Source organism: Saimiri boliviensis, chromosome 12 (genome assembly GCF_048565385.1).
Source record: "Saimiri boliviensis isolate mSaiBol1 chromosome 12, mSaiBol1.pri, whole genome shotgun sequence".
In the NCBI taxonomy this organism is placed as follows: Eukaryota; Metazoa; Chordata; class Mammalia; order Primates; family Cebidae; genus Saimiri; species Saimiri boliviensis.
Window position 1 is genome coordinate 37,495,937 of NC_133460.1, and position 16,583 is coordinate 37,512,519.

The window sequence follows — 16,583 nt, forward strand, 5'->3', positions numbered from 1 at the left end:
TGTCCAAGGCAACACCTGACCCGCAAAAATTGGTACCTGACACCTGGCCACCCAAGAGTTTATCTCTGCAGGGTCTGGCCATCCCAAAACCAGAGGCTTTCTTGTCAAGATCCTCAGACCCTCTGGAGGTGCATTGATTTGTTCAGTTTCTGGCAGGCAGAGAGAATCACAAGCTGCAGAAATAAGGCAGTTACCTTTTCTTGCAGTTATAGGTTTAATTAAAAAGCCCCATGCTGCCAGATTCCAACCACCCTCCACTGAACTGCGAGACCTATTGATTGCCTAGCCTTCCCTGCAAGACACAGCAGAGAGAAGACTTTATCTTCTTTTAATCAGACCTGCTTCCCTCCGGTCTGGCTCCGACAGGGCTGCTGAGTTCTTGGATAGCACACATCCAAGGCTCCGCCTTCCAGCAGCCCCAAATACAGTGGGTAGAGCCAGCATCAGTCACAGCGAGCCGTGATCTGTGCCTGGAGCATAGCAGGAGAGACGGCATCATCATCATCATCATCATCATCATCATCATCATCATCACCATCACCATGGCCAGCACAAATGGAACATATGCCATGTCCCAGGCACTGAGCTGATACTTCAAATACACTCCCTCATCTTATGCATCAACATTTTTCATTTCTGTCTGTATTATTCCCTAAGTGCCCTATTTAATGCCCCTGCACCAGGCAAGTGTTCCCTTTCACATCACCTGTACTATTGTCTTCATGGCCCTTAGCATGATCTGAAACCATTATTTACTTATCTGCCTCATTATTCATTGTCTCTACTCCTGGACTGTAAACTCCAGAGGGGCAAGGAATTTGCCCTTCTCATTCGGTCCAGCATCCTGGCACCTAAAACACCTCTGAGCACATCCAAAGTTCTCCATAAATGTGTGTTGAATGCAATTTGTCACATTTACTCTTTCCAGCACCCTACGAGCTCACCGTGCTACACTCATTTTACAGTTGAAAAAAACTGAGACTCAGGAAAGAAAAGCAGTTTACCCAAATGTACCCACACAGGAAGCTATAGCAGAGAGATAGAAAGCTATGTCTAGCCCGGGATGGTGGCACATGCCTGTAATCCCAGCACGTTGGGAGTCTGAGGCAGAAGGACCACCGGAGTTCAGGAGTTGGAGATCAGCCTGGACAACACAGCGAGACTTCGTCTCTACAAAATGAAAAATGTTTAAAAAGGTGAGAAAACAGTAGGGCACAGTGGCTCACGCCTGTAATCCCAGCACTTTGGGAGGCCAAGGCAGGCAGGTCAGCTGAGGTCAGAAGTTTGAGACTAGCCTGGCCAACATAGTGAAACCATGTGCATCTCCACTAAAAATGCACAAATTAGCTGGGCGTGGTAGCACCTGCCTGTAGTCTCCGCTACCCGGGAGGCTGAATCAGGAGAATTGCTTGAACCCGGAGACGGAGGTTGCAGTGAGCTGAGATCGCACCACTGCACTCCAGCCTGAGCGACAGAGCAAGCGACAGAGCAAGACTCCATCTCAAAAAAAAAAAGCCCACAAAAAAGAACCTCAAGTTTATACAATTCTAGCAAATGCCAGTAACCTGGGGTCAACGAACTCAGAAGAAAAAAACAGACCTAATTTTACTAACATGGAACTGGAATGTCGCAACAATGTCGCAACAAACTGCAGTTGTGTCAACAGAACCTGAACTTTGTCACCAACAGGAATAATACTTTCAGGTCCTGTTGCATTTGTTGCGAAGATGTTGGAATATCATTTACGCTCATCACCGCTTTAAATTACAATTGTAATAATATTGCCGATCCACCACCAGACCTCCTTATTTGGTGTGTTAATAAAGAGGCATGGGTATTGCTTTATCACCGTTTGGCTTTGTAATATTTTGATAGCTGTATTTCCGTACAATCAGTTGCCTTTGAAATCCTTTGGATTTCTTATTTAAAACATTGCTCTGAGAAGGGTAATAGGCTTCCCCAGATACCAGCCGGGTCCACGGTGCAGAAAATATTCAGGACAGGGCTCTAGAGCCCAGGCTCAGTCCACAGGCTGCAAATAACATAGGGCTCAGACAGAAGAGAAACATGAAAAGGAACCCCAGGCAAGTTTCCAGTTCTCCTTCCTCCAAGGGTGGGGATGCTGAGGCTCCATGCGGGGATGTGACCTGGGAGGACACACTCCAAGGTGGAGCCTGCATCTGAACTGGACTCCGAACGGTCCCATTAGCAGCCCAGCACCTTTTCAGCGGCACCATGCTGCCACCTAAGGACACAAAACGTTCCAAGCCCAGAAGTTTGTGGCCTGTGGCCCACGGTGCTGGGCGACTTGGAGGCAGTTTGTGCCGTGGAGAAGGCTCCAGTTCACCAACCTGCGGTGACACGCAGCCACTTGTTCACACAAAACAGTCATTACTTGCACACACACGGCCAGCAGGATGTAAACCTGTTCAGTCACCCTGAAAGGCAGTTGGGCAGAGCCTGATAAAACACGGAGTTGGGTTCCTCTTTTGGCCCAGTCATTCCAACGCCAGCATCCCCAGGGCACACCCCAGAACAGCAGCTCTCAACACTGAATGCACATTCAGAAGCACCCTAGAGCTTCTGAAACTGCTGATGCTTACCCTGAACCATCCAATTAAGAATGTGGAGGCTGGACAAGGTGGCTCACGCCTCTAATCCCAGCACTTGGAGAGGCCAAGGCAGGCGGATCACCTGAGGTCAAGAGTTCAAGACCTGCCTGGCCTACAGGATGAAACCCCGTCTCTACTGAAACTACAAACGTTATCCAGGTACGGTGGCATGTGCCTGTAATCCCAGGAACTTGGGAGGCTGAGGCAGGAGAATTGCTTGAACCCGGGAGACGGAGGTTGCAGTGAGCTGAGATCGCACCACTACACTCCAGCCTGGGCAACAGAGCATGACTCTGTCTCAAAAAATAAAAATAAAAAAAATTGGGGAGAAGGCGAAGCATTGGTATGATTGTAAAAAAAACAAAAACAAAAACCTTCCAGGTAATTCTGTCTGCAGCCAGGTTAAGAACTACTGGCCTCAGGAAACACTTCACGAAAGTACACAGAGGCCTATGCAGTACACGCACCGAAATGCTATTTATAACAGCAAAGCAGTAGACACAACACCAATGCCCAACAACCCAGAAATAGCTTGAGAAAACAAAAGGCAATTAATAACACAGTGAGATGCTATGCAGAAGCCAAGAGGAAATAACTAGCTCTCTATATATCAGTGAGGATTGGTCTCAGAAACAGTGCTGAGTGAAAAATAATCAAGTCGCCAGCCTGACCAACATGGTGAAACCCCGTCTCTACTCAAAATACAAAAATCAGCTGGGCATGGTGGCGCAAGCCTGTAATCCCAGCTATTCAGGAGGCTGAGGCAGGAGAACTGTTTGAACCCGAGAGACAGAGGTTGCAGTGAGCCGAGATCGTGCCACTGCACTCCAGCCAGGGCAACAAAGAGAGACTCCGTCTCAAAAAAAAAAAAAAAAAAAAAAATCAAGTTGCAAACTATATACAGAGCACGCTACATCTTGAGGTTTTTAGAACAAAACTAAAGGTGCATAGGAATGGATGTGGAAGTATTCAAAGGTCCTTAAGGATAATACCATGTTCATAAAAGCAACAAAGACTGGCTGAGCATGGGGGCTCATGCCTATAGTCCCAGCACTTTGGGAGGCCAAAATAGAAGGATCACTTGAGGCCAAGAGTTCAAAACCAGCCTGGCCAAGATGGTGAAACCCTGTCTCTACTAAAAATACAAAAAAAAAAAAAAAATTAGCCAGGCATGGTGGCATGTGCCTGTAATCACAGCTACTCAGGAAGCTGAGGCAGAAGAATCACTTGAACCTGTGAGGCAGAGGCTGCAGTAAGCCAAGATCACACCACTGCACTCCAGCCTGGGAGACTGAGTGAAACTCTGTCTCGAAAAAATAAAATAAAATAAAAAATAAAAGCAACAAGGGGCAGGAACTAGATCTGATCACTAAAAGGACTTGAGTTTGTCTTTGCTTTTGTTTTTGTTTTGAGATAGCATCTCACTCTGTTGCCCAGGCTGGAGTGCAGTGGTGTGATCACAGCTCAATGCAGCGTCGAGCTCCTGGGCTCCAGCAATCCTTCCACCTCAGCCTCCCAAGTAGCTGGGACTAGAGGCAGGCACCACTACACCTGGCCCAGTTTTGCATTTTTTTAAAAAAAAAAAAGCAATATATATGTATTTTATACAAGCAATTAAAATGTATTCTAAACATTAGTATATTTAAAAATATCTCAGTGCTTTCTATGTATTATTGTACTAGGCTCAGGAGCCATGAACTGGAATAGAAGACAAGAAAGATACAGTCCAGAGGAGGATAAAGACAATGCTCCCAGATACACCATTTTCCGTCCATTATGAGAAACAGCTGTGGAAGATCTAAGAAGTAGCTCCTAGGCTGGGCATAGTGGCTCATGCCTGTAATCACAGCACTTTGGAAGGCTGAGGGGAGCCAATCACTTGAGCCCAGGAGTTCAAGACCAGTCTGCATAACATGGCAAAACCTCCAACTCTACAAAAAATACAAAAAATTAGCTGGGCACAGTGGCATGCACCTGTGGTCCCAGCTCCTCAGGAGGCTAGGGTGGGAGGATCACTTGAGCCCAGGAGGTTGAGGCTCTGTCTCAAAAAGAAAGAGAGAGAGAGAGAGGAAGACGAAAGAGGATGAGGAGAAGGAAAGGGAGGGAAGGAAAGAGGGAAACGAAGAGGGAGAGGAGAGAGAAAGGAAGGAAGGAAGGAAGGAAAGGAGGGAGGGAGGGAGGGAGGGAGGGGGGAAGGAAGGGAGGGGGGAAGAAAGCATCCCATTCAAAGGAAATAAGGTCAAAACCCTAGAGTGAAAAATGAGGGCAGCAGCCCCATGGCATTCTTATGTCACTGGTCATTCATTTTGGCTGGAGGAAATGGTGAACAGTGAGGCTGAGAAGTAGGCAGGGGCCGGATGGCTGTGGGATCTCTTGAGCCATGTTAAGGATTTTGGCATTGATCCTCAAGGCAATGGGACCACTGAGGTGTGTTATGCAGGGAACTGTCACCATCACATGCATCCTCCTGGGTAGAGGGAAAGGGAAGGGAATAAGAGAGGGAACAGAAGCCAAGCGGCTTCTGTGGTCACCAGGTGAAAGCAGGAGGTGGCTGTGGGAGTGGAAAGAAGTGGACAGGGCTGGGAGATGCTTTGGAGGCAAAACTGATGCACTTGGCGACAGCTTCAAAGTGAGGAGTAAGTAAGGAGTCCAAGAAGATATCCCTTCAGCTAGGTACCTCTGGCCCCCAGGGCACCAGCCAGACCCCTGGCGGTCCAAGCCCAGGTCTGTATCCCTCCAGATTGTCTGAGGTCCAAAACAAAACTCTAGCTAAAGAATGAAGCTTCCACATGCCTGTAATCCCAGCACGTTGGGAATCCAAGGCGGGAGGATCGCTTGAGCTCAGGAGTGTGAAAATAGCCTGGGCGACACAGTGAAACTCCCGTCTCTACAAAAAATTAAAAAATTAGCCAGGCATGGTAGCACAGGCCTGTAGTCCCACCTACCTGGGAAGATGAGATAGAAGGATAGTTTGAGCCTGAGAGGTCAAGGCTAGAGTGAGCCATGATCACGCCACTGCACTCCAACCCTGCAGTGAGACAGACTGAGACCCTGTCTCAACAAAAAAAGAATGAGCTTTGCGGTCGGGTGCAGTGGCTCACACCTGCACTCTCCACTACTTGACAGACCGAGGTGGAAGGATCACTTAAGCCCAGGAGTTTGAGACCAGCCTGGGCAACAGAGGGAGACCTAATCTATTAAAAAAAAAAAAAAAAAAAAAAAAAGTTAAAGGGATGGAGCCTTTTCGGTAATGAGGGTCGTCTGAGATTCGGCACATCTCAGAACAAAAATCAAAATGACACCCTTGGCTCACCGCATCCAAGTCTCTTGTGCCCCAAAACTCATTATCCTGTTACAGTACCCAGTGACAATTAGTGGGAAACTGTATGGACAGCTCCTGGTTGGTTGTAACGCCCTTGACACAGAGCATCGTGAACCAATTACTCTGAGTACATCAAGGCTAACACCACGACACTCTGTCCCCCAGGAAGATGCCACCTTCTTTCTACACACACTTCTTTGTTCCCAGTGAATAAATTGGGAGCTGTGTGTTTACAGGGACACGGCTATTTTCATTCGTGACTGCAGACGCAGTTCCGCTCACCCTGTGAGCAGTGAGTCACAGTTCATTCCCACAGGGATGAGATTTAGCTGGGATGAAGGACCCCAACCTCCCCAGGCATCAGCCCCAGACACTGCCCAAGGAGTGGACTGTCTTACGCTGGATCGCGGGGATCCACAAAGCCAGGGCTCCTCAGAACTGGGCTCCCAACATAGTCTAGGGAGTGAACCCTCATCCTTCATTCAGGAGCAAATACTGAATGCCTGTTTCAGAAACCCTCATCCACGTGGAGGAGGGAGATAAACAGGAAATAGAAATATGTAGTATGAAGATGACCGGCTGAGCATGGTTGCTCACGCCTGTAATCCAAGCACTTTGGAGGCCAAGGCAGGCGGATCACCTGAGGTCTGAAGTTCAAGACCAGCCTGACCAACATGGTGAAACCCCGTCTTTAAAAAAAAAAAAAAAAAAAGATGATCATCCCGATTATCAGCAGCAGCAGCATCAGAAGGTCTGCACGGCTGTACAGACATGAACAGACATTCCTGGGAGGGGATGAGAGAGACAGAGCATTGCAAATGTAAATGGCATCATCAGGGATGTCTTGATGAAAAGGTCACATTTGAGAAAAGGTGCAGTGGCTCTTGCCTGTAATTGCAGCACTTTGGGAGGCTGAGGCAGGCAGATCGCTTGAGGTCAGGAGTTCAAAACTAGGCTGGCCAACATGGTGAAATCCTGTCTCTACTAAAAACAAAAATTAGTGGCACACACGGTGGCACGCACTTGTAACCCCAGCTACTCCAGAGGCTGAGGCAGGAGCATCATTTGAACCCAAGAGACAGAAGTTGCAATGAGGCAAGATCACGACACTGCACTCCAGCCTGGGCAACAGAGTGAGACTCCATCTCAGAAACAAACAAGCAAAAAAGCACAGATAGAGAGAAGCCTGAAGGCAGTAAGGGAGCAAGTCATGGGGATGTCTGTGGCGAGCACAGGAGAGAGCAAGGGCAAGAGTCCTGGGGCAGGAGTGGCCAACGTGTTGGAGCCACAGCCAAGGGACCAGTACGGCTGGGGAAGAATGAGGGAGGCAGGAGCAACAGGAGGCGAGGTCAGAGAGGCCACAGGGCGGGGCAGCGGGGGAGGGAGGGCGGAGGGCCTGGGACCTTTGAGGCCACTGAGAAAACTTTGGCTTTGACTCTGAAAGAATTTTAAAAATCAGCCACGCAAGGTGGCTCCTGCCTGTAATCCCAGCATTTTGGGAGGCCAAGAGGATTGCTTGAGGACAGCAGTTCAAGACCAGCCTGGTTAAGTCCCCATCTCTACACAACTTTTTGTTTTAACTTAACCAGGCATAGTAGCTTGTGCCTGTAGTCCCAGCTACTCAAGAGGCTGAGGCAGGAGGATTGCTTGAGTCTGGGAGGTCAAAGTCACAGTGAGCTATGATCATGCCACTGCACTCCAGCCTGGGTGATAGAGCAAGAGACCCTGTCTCAAAAGAAGAAATCATTCCACCTGTTATTGCTCCTGATGAAGATGATCATGATGACAGTTGTGATGAGCTTTGTCTTATGCCAGTCCAACATCTCATCTCTTCCTCTTTTACCCTGGTGGCTCCTCTGGGAGTTCTCCATTATGAACACCCCAATGAGGGGCTAGTGGCCTCCGTTTCCGTTAGGAAACACTAAGTGGGTGAGGCACGGTGGCTCACGCCTGTAATCCCAGCACTTTGGGAGGCCGAGGCGGGCGGATCACTTGAGGTCAGGAGTTCAAGACTAGACTGGCCAGCATGGTGAAACCCCATCTCTACTAAAAATACAAAAATTAGCTGAGCATGGTGGCGTGCGTCTGTAATCCCAGCTATTCAGGAGGCTGAGGCAGGAGAATTGCTTGAATCCAGGAGGCGGAGTTTGCAGTGAGTCGAGATGGTGCCACTGCACTCCAGCCTGGAGACAGAGTGAGAATCTGTCTCAAAAAAAAAAAGGAAGCCCGAAGTGGCCAGGTCTCCCTCCCTGCACCCCAGCCTGAAGGTCACGTGGGTTGGTTGGACTAATGAGCTGCCCTCCTCAGACTCTGCATCATAAGCGGTGACACCAGCAAGGGGCCTCAGGAGGTCCTATCCACACGGTGGCCATGGGGGCTTTAGGACTAGACTGCTCCTGCCAGGGGCCTTTTCTGTGACTGCTGCAGCTCAGATCCTTAGAGCCTCCTTGGCCCCCCACCCATTTCTCCAGCCTGGATCCACCAGCTTCCTGGCGGCTTTGTGTATCCCTGGAGTTTTCCAGTAATTTCCCTTTTCACTCAAGGCAAAACCAAGTTTTCTTTTTCATTATCTTTTTCTTTCTTTCTTTCTGAGATGAAGTTTTACTCTGTCTGTCACCCAGGCTGGTGTATAATGGTGCAATCTCAGCTCACCACAAACTCTGCCTCCTGGGTTCAAGTGATTCTCCTGCCTCAGCCTCCCGAGTAGCTGGGATTATAGGCGCGTGCCACCACACCCAGTTAATTTTTGTAGTTTTAGTAGAGATGGGGTTTCACCATGTTGGCCAGGCTAGTCTTGAACTCCTGACCTCAGGTCATCTACCCACCTTGGCCTTCCAAAGTGCTGGGATTACCGACATGAGCCACTGTGCCTGGCCTGCAGCCTAATTTTCTGTTGCTTACAACCAAGAGCTGCTATTGATGTAACGAAGCAGACAGACAAGCAGGTGCTAATGACAGCTCCCAAATCCAGCTGTTTGGCCAGACTGCTCTGCTGGGCTCCAGGCATGGGCATCCACCTGCTAACTCCACGTCTCCCCCAAAGCTTAGATTTCTCATGTTCAACGTGTCTGCCATACTGTTGATACTCCCTTCTCAATCAATGGGAACCCCATTCTTTAAGGTGCTAAAGCCAAAAACCAGCTGAGCACGGTGGCTGACGCCTGTAATCCCAACACTTTGGGAGGCCGGGGTGAGCGAATCACCTGAGGTCAGGAGCCTGAGGCCAGCCTGGCCAACATGGCAAAAACCCGTCTCTACTAAAAATACAAAAATTAGCCAGGTGTGGTGGTGCATGCCTGTAATCTCAGCTACTCAGGAGGCTGAAGCACAGAAATCGCTTAAATCTGGGAAGTGGAGATTGCAGTGAGCCGAGATCACGCCACTGCACTCCAGTCTGGGCGACACAGGAAAATTCAGTCTCAAAATTAATTAATTAATTAATTAACCAATATAGACACGCATACATCCTGTTGGTTCCCTTTCTCTGGAGAACCCTAATACACCACTCCTCTGCTCGAATTCCTGCTGGCTCCCCTCTTACCCAGAAAAAAGGCCAAAATCCTTCTCACAGCCTTCAAAGGCCCTGAGAACCCTGCGTCACCCATCATTACTTCTATGACTTCATCCCCTACAATCTTCTCCCTTCCTCACTGGGCTCCAGGCACAGTGGCACTCACTCTGTTTCTTAACACCCCACGTATGCTCTGGCCTAAGGGTCTTTGCACTGACTGTCCCCTCTGCCTGGAATTCTCCTCCCCCAGAGATCTACACGGCTGGTTGCCTAATTCCTTCCAATCTTTATTCAACAGTCAGCTTCTCAATGAGCCCTTCTCAGGCCACCCTTTCTGAAATATTAATCACTCCACCCCAACACTGAATAGTATGTTTTTCCTGTTTTCTGTTTAGCATGCTCTGTGTTGATCTTATCTGTCTCATTTACTTCCTGTCTCTTTTTTATTTTATTTTATTTTATTTTATTTGAGATAGAGTTTCGCTTTGTCACCAGGCTGGAGTGCAGTGGCTCTATCTCAGCTCACTGTAACCTCTGCCTCCCAGGTTCAAGCGATTCTCCTGCCTCGGCCTCCCAAGTAGCTGGGATTACAGATGCCTGCCACCACACCTGGCTAATTTTTGTCTTTTTAGTAGAGACAGGGTTTCACCATGTTGGCCAGGATGGTCTCCCAACTCCTGACCTCAGGTGATCAGACTGCCTCGGCCTCCCAAAGTGCTTGGATTACAGGCATGAGCCACCTCACCAGGCTACTTCCTGTCTCTTCCACCAGGAAGCGAGCTCCTCAAACCAAAGACTGGGGTTTGTTTGATTCCAGCTGTATCCCCAGAGTCACGCCTGGCACAAACTTACCACTCCATAAACATGTGTTGAATTTAGCCATCCATCCATTGACTCATTTATTGCACACCTACTCTGGGCTCGGCACCCTAGTAATTGTACAACACCCCAGCAAGGGAGGTCTTACCATCTCTAGCTTAGATGAAGAAACTGAAACTCAAAGAGAATGGTGCTACTTCGGGCTATCCACTCAGAAGTTGTCACAGCCCGGAGCGACACTGGCGTAGCTCCAAACCACTCCGTCTTTTGTCTTGTTCTCTCATTGTTTGTAAAGATGGAGTCTCGTGATGTTGCCCAGGCTGGTCTCAAACTCCTAGGCTGAAGTAATCCACCAAAGTGACCTTCCCAAGTACCGGGATTACAGGTGTAACCTCCTCACCTAGACGACTTTTTTTTTTTTTTTTTTTTTTGAGATGGAGTCTTGCTCTGTCACCTAGGCTGGAGTACAGTGGCTCAATCTCTGCTCACGGCAACCTCCGTCTCCTGGGTTCAAACAAATCTCCTGCCTCAGCCTCCCGAGTAGCTGGGATTACAGGCACACGCCACCATACCTGGCTAATTTTTGTATTTGTAGTAGAGACAAGGTTTCACCATGTAGGCCAGGCTGGTCTTGAACTCCTGACCTCATGATCCACCCACCTCAGCCTCCCAAAATGCTGAGATTACAAGCGTGAGCCACGGCACCCAGCCCTGCTAACTTTTTTATGTTTTGTAGAGACAGAGGTCTCGCTATGTTGCCCAGGCTGGTCTTGAACTCCTGGCCTCTAGTGATCCACTCACCCCAGCTTCCCAAAGTGCTGGGATTACAGGCATGAGCCACCATGCCTGACCTGGCTTTCTTTCTTTCTGTGTAGTACCGTGAAGTGGGTCCTGACCTGAGATGGAGTCCTGCTGGCGCTAACCGGCTACGAGGCCCCAGCTGTCACACTCTGTTCTTTGGGAAAACAGGACACAGTGGCCAAACCACCGCCGCATCCCCTTCTCACCATATCACAACAACCTGGTACCATCCTGTGGCTGTTCATCAGCTCAACTCAGGGTGCTCTGACCCACTCCACATGAATGTAAAGCCTTTCTCTCTGGGGAATATCACTCAGATTCTTGACTTTTCACTGCAAATCCCTGCTTCCTTTGCAAATTCTGCATTTCTCTCTGTTTTAAAAAGAAAAACAAGGCCGGGCACGGTGGCTCAAGCCTGTAATCCCAGCACTTTGGGAGGCCAAGGCGGGTGGATCACAAGGTCGAGAGATCGAGACCATCCTGGTCAACATGGTGAAACCCCGTCTCTACTAAAAATACAAAAAATTAGCTGGGCATGGTGGCGCATGCCTGTAATCCCAGCTACTCGGGAGGCTGAGGCAGGAGAATTGCCTGAACCCAGGAGGCGGAGGTTGCAGTGAGCTGAGATCGCGCCATTGCACTCCAGCCTGGGTAACAAGAGCGAAACTCCGTCTCAAAAAAAAAAAAAAACAAAAAAAAAAAAAAAAAGAAAAACATGGCTGGGCACGGTGGCTCACGCCTGTAATCCCAACACTTTCGGAGGCCAAGGTGGGCAGATCACGGGGTCAGGAGATCAAGACCATCCTGACCAACATGCTGAAACCCTGTCTCTATTAAAATGCAGAAAATTAGCCAGACGTGGTGGCGCGTGCCTGTAGTCCCAGCTACTCAGGTGGCTGAGGCAGGGGAATTGCTTGAACCCAGGAAGCAGAGGTTGCAGTGAGCCGAGATGGTGCCACTACACACTTCAGCCTAGGTGACAGAGTGAGGCTCCTTCTGAAAAAAAAAGAAAGAAAGAAAAGAAAGAAGGAAAGACCGACCGACCTGACCTCCTTCTGGTTTTCAGTTGAAAGAGAAATTGCTGGTACTTTCCAACTACTGACCAAAATCTAGAGTTTCCTGTGGTCCCACGTAAACATCACTTCCCCTGTCCCACCTCCCCCACCTGCTCCTTCATACAGCTGGCAGATGGGCACCCACAGCCAGGGTCCTCTCTCCCAGTCAGCTTGGATCCGCATCTCAGTTTGCTGGTAGTCCCTGCCACTTCCTCACCCCAAAACCCCGTGGGACCCAGGACCAGCTTGCAGCCCCGTGAATCAGGCTCCTCTCTCTGCAGTGCTCCTCTCCCACTATTTCTCTTCTACACCGAGTATGTGAGGCTGGGTGAATCCTGTTCAGAAAAGAGCCCAGCACCAGGTCAGACACATATGGGTTCAATTCTCAGCTCTGACTTAGCTGTGTGGCCTCAGGCAAGACAATTAACCTCTCTGAGCTGCCCTTTTTTTTTTTTTTTTTTTTTTTTTTTGAGACAGAGTCTTGCTGTCGCCAGGCTGGAGTGCAGTGAAGAGATCTCCACTCACTGCAACCTCTGCCTCCTGGGTTAAAGCAATTCTCCTGCCTCAGTCTACTGAGTAGCTAGGATTACAGGCACCTGCCACCACATCCAGCTACGTTTCGTATTTTTAGAAGAGATGGGGTTTCATCATGTCAGCCAGGCTGGTCTGGAACTCCTGACTTTGTGATCTGCCCGCCTTGTCCTCCCAAAGTGCTGGGATTACAGTCATCAACCACCGAGCCCGACCTCTGAGCTGCCTTTTCAAACCCCAACTCCATTTTCATGTCTGGGTCTCATATTTGATAGCCTAATGGGCCATTTAAAAAACCCTCATTGCCCTTAATCAGACCTCAAAATTCCTAGATTTTACACAGCAGACGAGGGCAGATAAACAGCCTTCACCTTTTCCCCAAGCCTTGTTGAAAGAGGGCTGCTAACAGGCTCCAGAGCCTGTGGGTAGGTCCTTTAACACCTGATCTACACTAATCCAGGGAGGAAGAGAGAAGCAAAGAGCTATTGTCTTTCTGACGCACCATCCTCAAGCCAGCCTGCCTCAGAGGCATGGAAGAAAAAGGAAGCACAGCTGGGGCAAGGTGGCTCACGCCTGTAATCCCAGCACTTTGGAAGGCAGAGGCGGGCTGATCGCAAGGTCAGGAGTTCGAGACCAGCCTGGCCAACATGGTAAAACCCCGTCTCTACTAAAAATACAAAAATTAGCCAGATGTGGTGAAGGGCGCCTGTTATCCCAGCTACTTGGGAGGCTGAGGCAAGAGAATTGCTTGAACCCAGGAGATGGAGGTTGCAGTGAGCAGAGATCACACCATTGCATTCCAGCCTAGGCAACAGGGTGAGACTTCGTCTCAAATAAATAATAATAATAAAAAGGGAAAGGAAGCACAGCTCGGGCGTGTTGGCTTATAACTATAATCCCAGCACTTTGGGAGGCTGAGGCAGGTGGATCACCTGAGGTCAGGAGTTCGAGACCAGCCTGGCCAACATGGTGAAACCTCATCTCTACTAAAAATACAAAATGAGCCGGGCCTGGTGGTGCACACCTGCAATCCCAGCTACTCAAAGGCTGAGGCAGGAGGATCTGTGGAACCCAGGAGGCGGAGGCTGCAGTAAGCTGGAGATCATGCTACTGCACCCCAGCCTGGGCAACAGAGTGAGACTCCCTCAAAAAGAAAGAGAGAGAGAGAGAAAGAGAGAGAAGAAGGAAAAGGAAAGGAAGCACATTTGCCTGAGATCATAGACCTCTCATTCTGTATCAACAAAGGCAAACTGACCCAGCCCAGAGGGTTGCAGAAAGCGTCCAAAGGAAGCCGAGGAGCTGCAAGCAAAGGGAGTGTGAAGGCGGCGTGCGTGCCAGGACCTGGAGGTCAAGAAGGTACCTACTTCCTGAGAGGTGGATCCATTTCCAAGGCTGCAGAACCCTTGTCATGGTGACAGCCTCCCACATCTGTGTCCCGCCCCCCCCCCCGCCCCGCCTCTCCCGAGTGCCAGACCTAGCTCCATGGATGTGTAACTTGGCGTCCGGCCACTCAACCTGCCAATTCCTGACATCTTTTCTTTCCCAAACTGTTCTTTCTCCCCCATTTTCCCACTTTCGCAGGTCAAACATCTGACTTCGGAGCCCATGGGTTCAATCGCCCCACATCAATTTCCAAGAGGTCAAAGAATCCCCCGTCCCCAAGGATAGGGCTGACATAACAGAGGGAGAAATACGATGCCCTGGAGGGAGGAGGGGGGAGATGGGTGAGCAGAGAGCGCGTTCCCTCCCAGGACACCTCCCAAAAACTTTCTTGGAGTCTGCTAAACTCACATAGGTCTAGTGTGACTACTGTGAATAAATGTTTTTGTGGTTGTTACTGCTGTAAAAATTAATTCAAATTTAAAAAACATCCATTGACGAGTATAGTTTGTAGACTAAGGAGTGGAAATAATCATAGTCATTTTTTTTTGAGACAAGTGTCTTGCTGTGTCGCTCAGGCTGGAGTACAGTGGCGCCATCTTGGCTCACTGCAAACTCCGCCTCCCAAATTCAAGTGATTCTCCCACCTCAGCCTCCCGAGCAGCTGGGATTACAGGCATGTACCACCACACATGGCTAATTTTTATAATTTTTAGAAGAGACGGGATTTTGCCATGTTGGCCAGCCTGGTCTCAAACTCCTGACCTCAGGTGATCCACCTGCCTCGGCCTACCAAAGTGCTGGGATTACAGGCATGAGCCACCATGCCTGGTCAATAATAACAAATTTTAAAAATATGATATGCTGCAGGTCAGAAATATCTTATTAGGAGCCAGAGCTCTAGAGGCAGGAAAGTCAGAAGTTGGCAGAAATTCCAGCAAGGACCTGAGACCGCCTCAGGAATGGGGTAGAGGAGGAGGAGGAGGAAGGACATTGGGGGAAATTCTATTGAAATCATAAGAGGCAAAATGGGCCCCAGATGACATCTGCTTTGCACAGAAGTAAAGGAGCAAGGAACAATATTGGGAATGGGATGCGAGTAATGGGAACTCCAGGCAGGTCCAGAAATCTGCACTACCAGCTGGAGAGAGAAAAGCAACCTTGACACTCAACAAAAGGCAGTGCGGCTTATTCTGTGTGTGCATAGATGCATGCGTGTGATATCTATCAGTGTGCATGCATGTGTGTGCAGAGATAGGTGTGTATGTGTGTGCATTTGGCGCAGGTGCTTAAAAGCATTTGTTGCATGGATGGGTGGATTGGTGGATGGATGGATGGAAGAACACATTGATGGATGGGTAAGTGGATGGATGGATGCGAGGATGGGTGGATGGGTAGGTGGATAGGTGGATGGGTGGGTGGATGTGTGGATGGGTAGATGGATAGATGGGTGTTTGGATGGATGTGTGGATGGGTAGATGGTTAGAGGATGGGTGGGTGGGTGAATGGAGGGCAGGTGGATGGGTGGGTGGATGTATGGATGGGTACATGGATGGGTGGTTGGATGGATGTGTGGATGGGTAGATGGGTGGGTGAATGGAGGGTAGGTGGGCAGGTAGGTGAACAGATGGAGGGTAGTTGGGTAGGTAGCTGGATGGGTGGATGGAGAGATAGACGGATGAAGTACACCAACTATTCCTGTCCTCCAGCCCTCAAGTCAACTCTCTTTTGCCTCAAGAGTGGCAACACTCCCGCTTTCCTTCCTCCTCCCTCCCGCGCCCCCCTCTTCTGGACCCCAGCTCATCTGGGCTTGCGCTCAGGGACCAATACTGCAGGCCATGTGCAGTCCTACCCTGCCACCTACAGGCAGTTCTGTGGTACTGCAGAGAAGAGCCCCCATTTGACTTGGAGTCAGGGCAGCGTCAGAATCTCACCTGATTCGGAAGAGAAACCGCAGCACTCGCAGTGTTTGGCGGGGACTCGTCAAAGCCCACGGGGAACTGGGGTCTGGTTTCGGCTTCGACTCTTCCTTCAAAGGATGAACACATTGGGCTAGTTCTGGTACTCAGAGCCCAGAACTGTTAGGTAGGGAACGCAGGCACATCGGGGAGAGCAGGGGAGGGAAGGAAGGGGAGGGGAGGAAGGGGAGGGGAGGGGAAGGAAGGGGAGGGAGGGAAGAAGGAAGGGGAGGGAAGGAAGGGGAGGGGAGGAAGGGGAGGGGAGGGAAGGAAGGGGAGGGAAGGAAGAGGGAAGGGGAGGGAAGGAAGGGGAGGGGAGGGGAAGGGAGAGAGAAGGGGAGGGAAGAAGGGAAGGAAGGGGAGGGGAGAGGAGGGAAGGAGAGGGAGCGACCAGGACACGCGAAAGAGCACTCACCTGGAGGACACGTCCCCACTCCCCTTTCACCCCAGACCGCCCGTGCAACCTGGAGTCCCTCAATTCTCCCCTCTCTAGACCTCATTTTGTTCAACTGAAACACAGGCCAGAAGATTCAAAGGCCGAGATGGGTGGATTACCTGAGGCCAAGACCGGAGGATCACTTAAGGTCGGAAGTT

The 16,583-nt window shown here is 49.8% G+C and overlaps 1 long non-coding RNA gene across 2 annotated transcripts in view; it reads right to left on the reverse strand.

Moving 5' to 3' along the window:
• The window catches only part of LOC141580715 (uncharacterized), a 145,031-nt gene extending 128,889 nt beyond the window's left edge, over positions 1 to 16,142 (reverse strand). For both annotated transcript variants that reach the window (XR_012513007.1, XR_012513008.1), the window contains exon 1: positions 15,966 to 16,142. This is a non-coding gene — a long non-coding RNA (uncharacterized LOC141580715). The remainder of the gene's footprint in view (positions 1 to 15,965) is intronic.
• Positions 16,143 to 16,583: the final 441 nt, after the last annotated feature.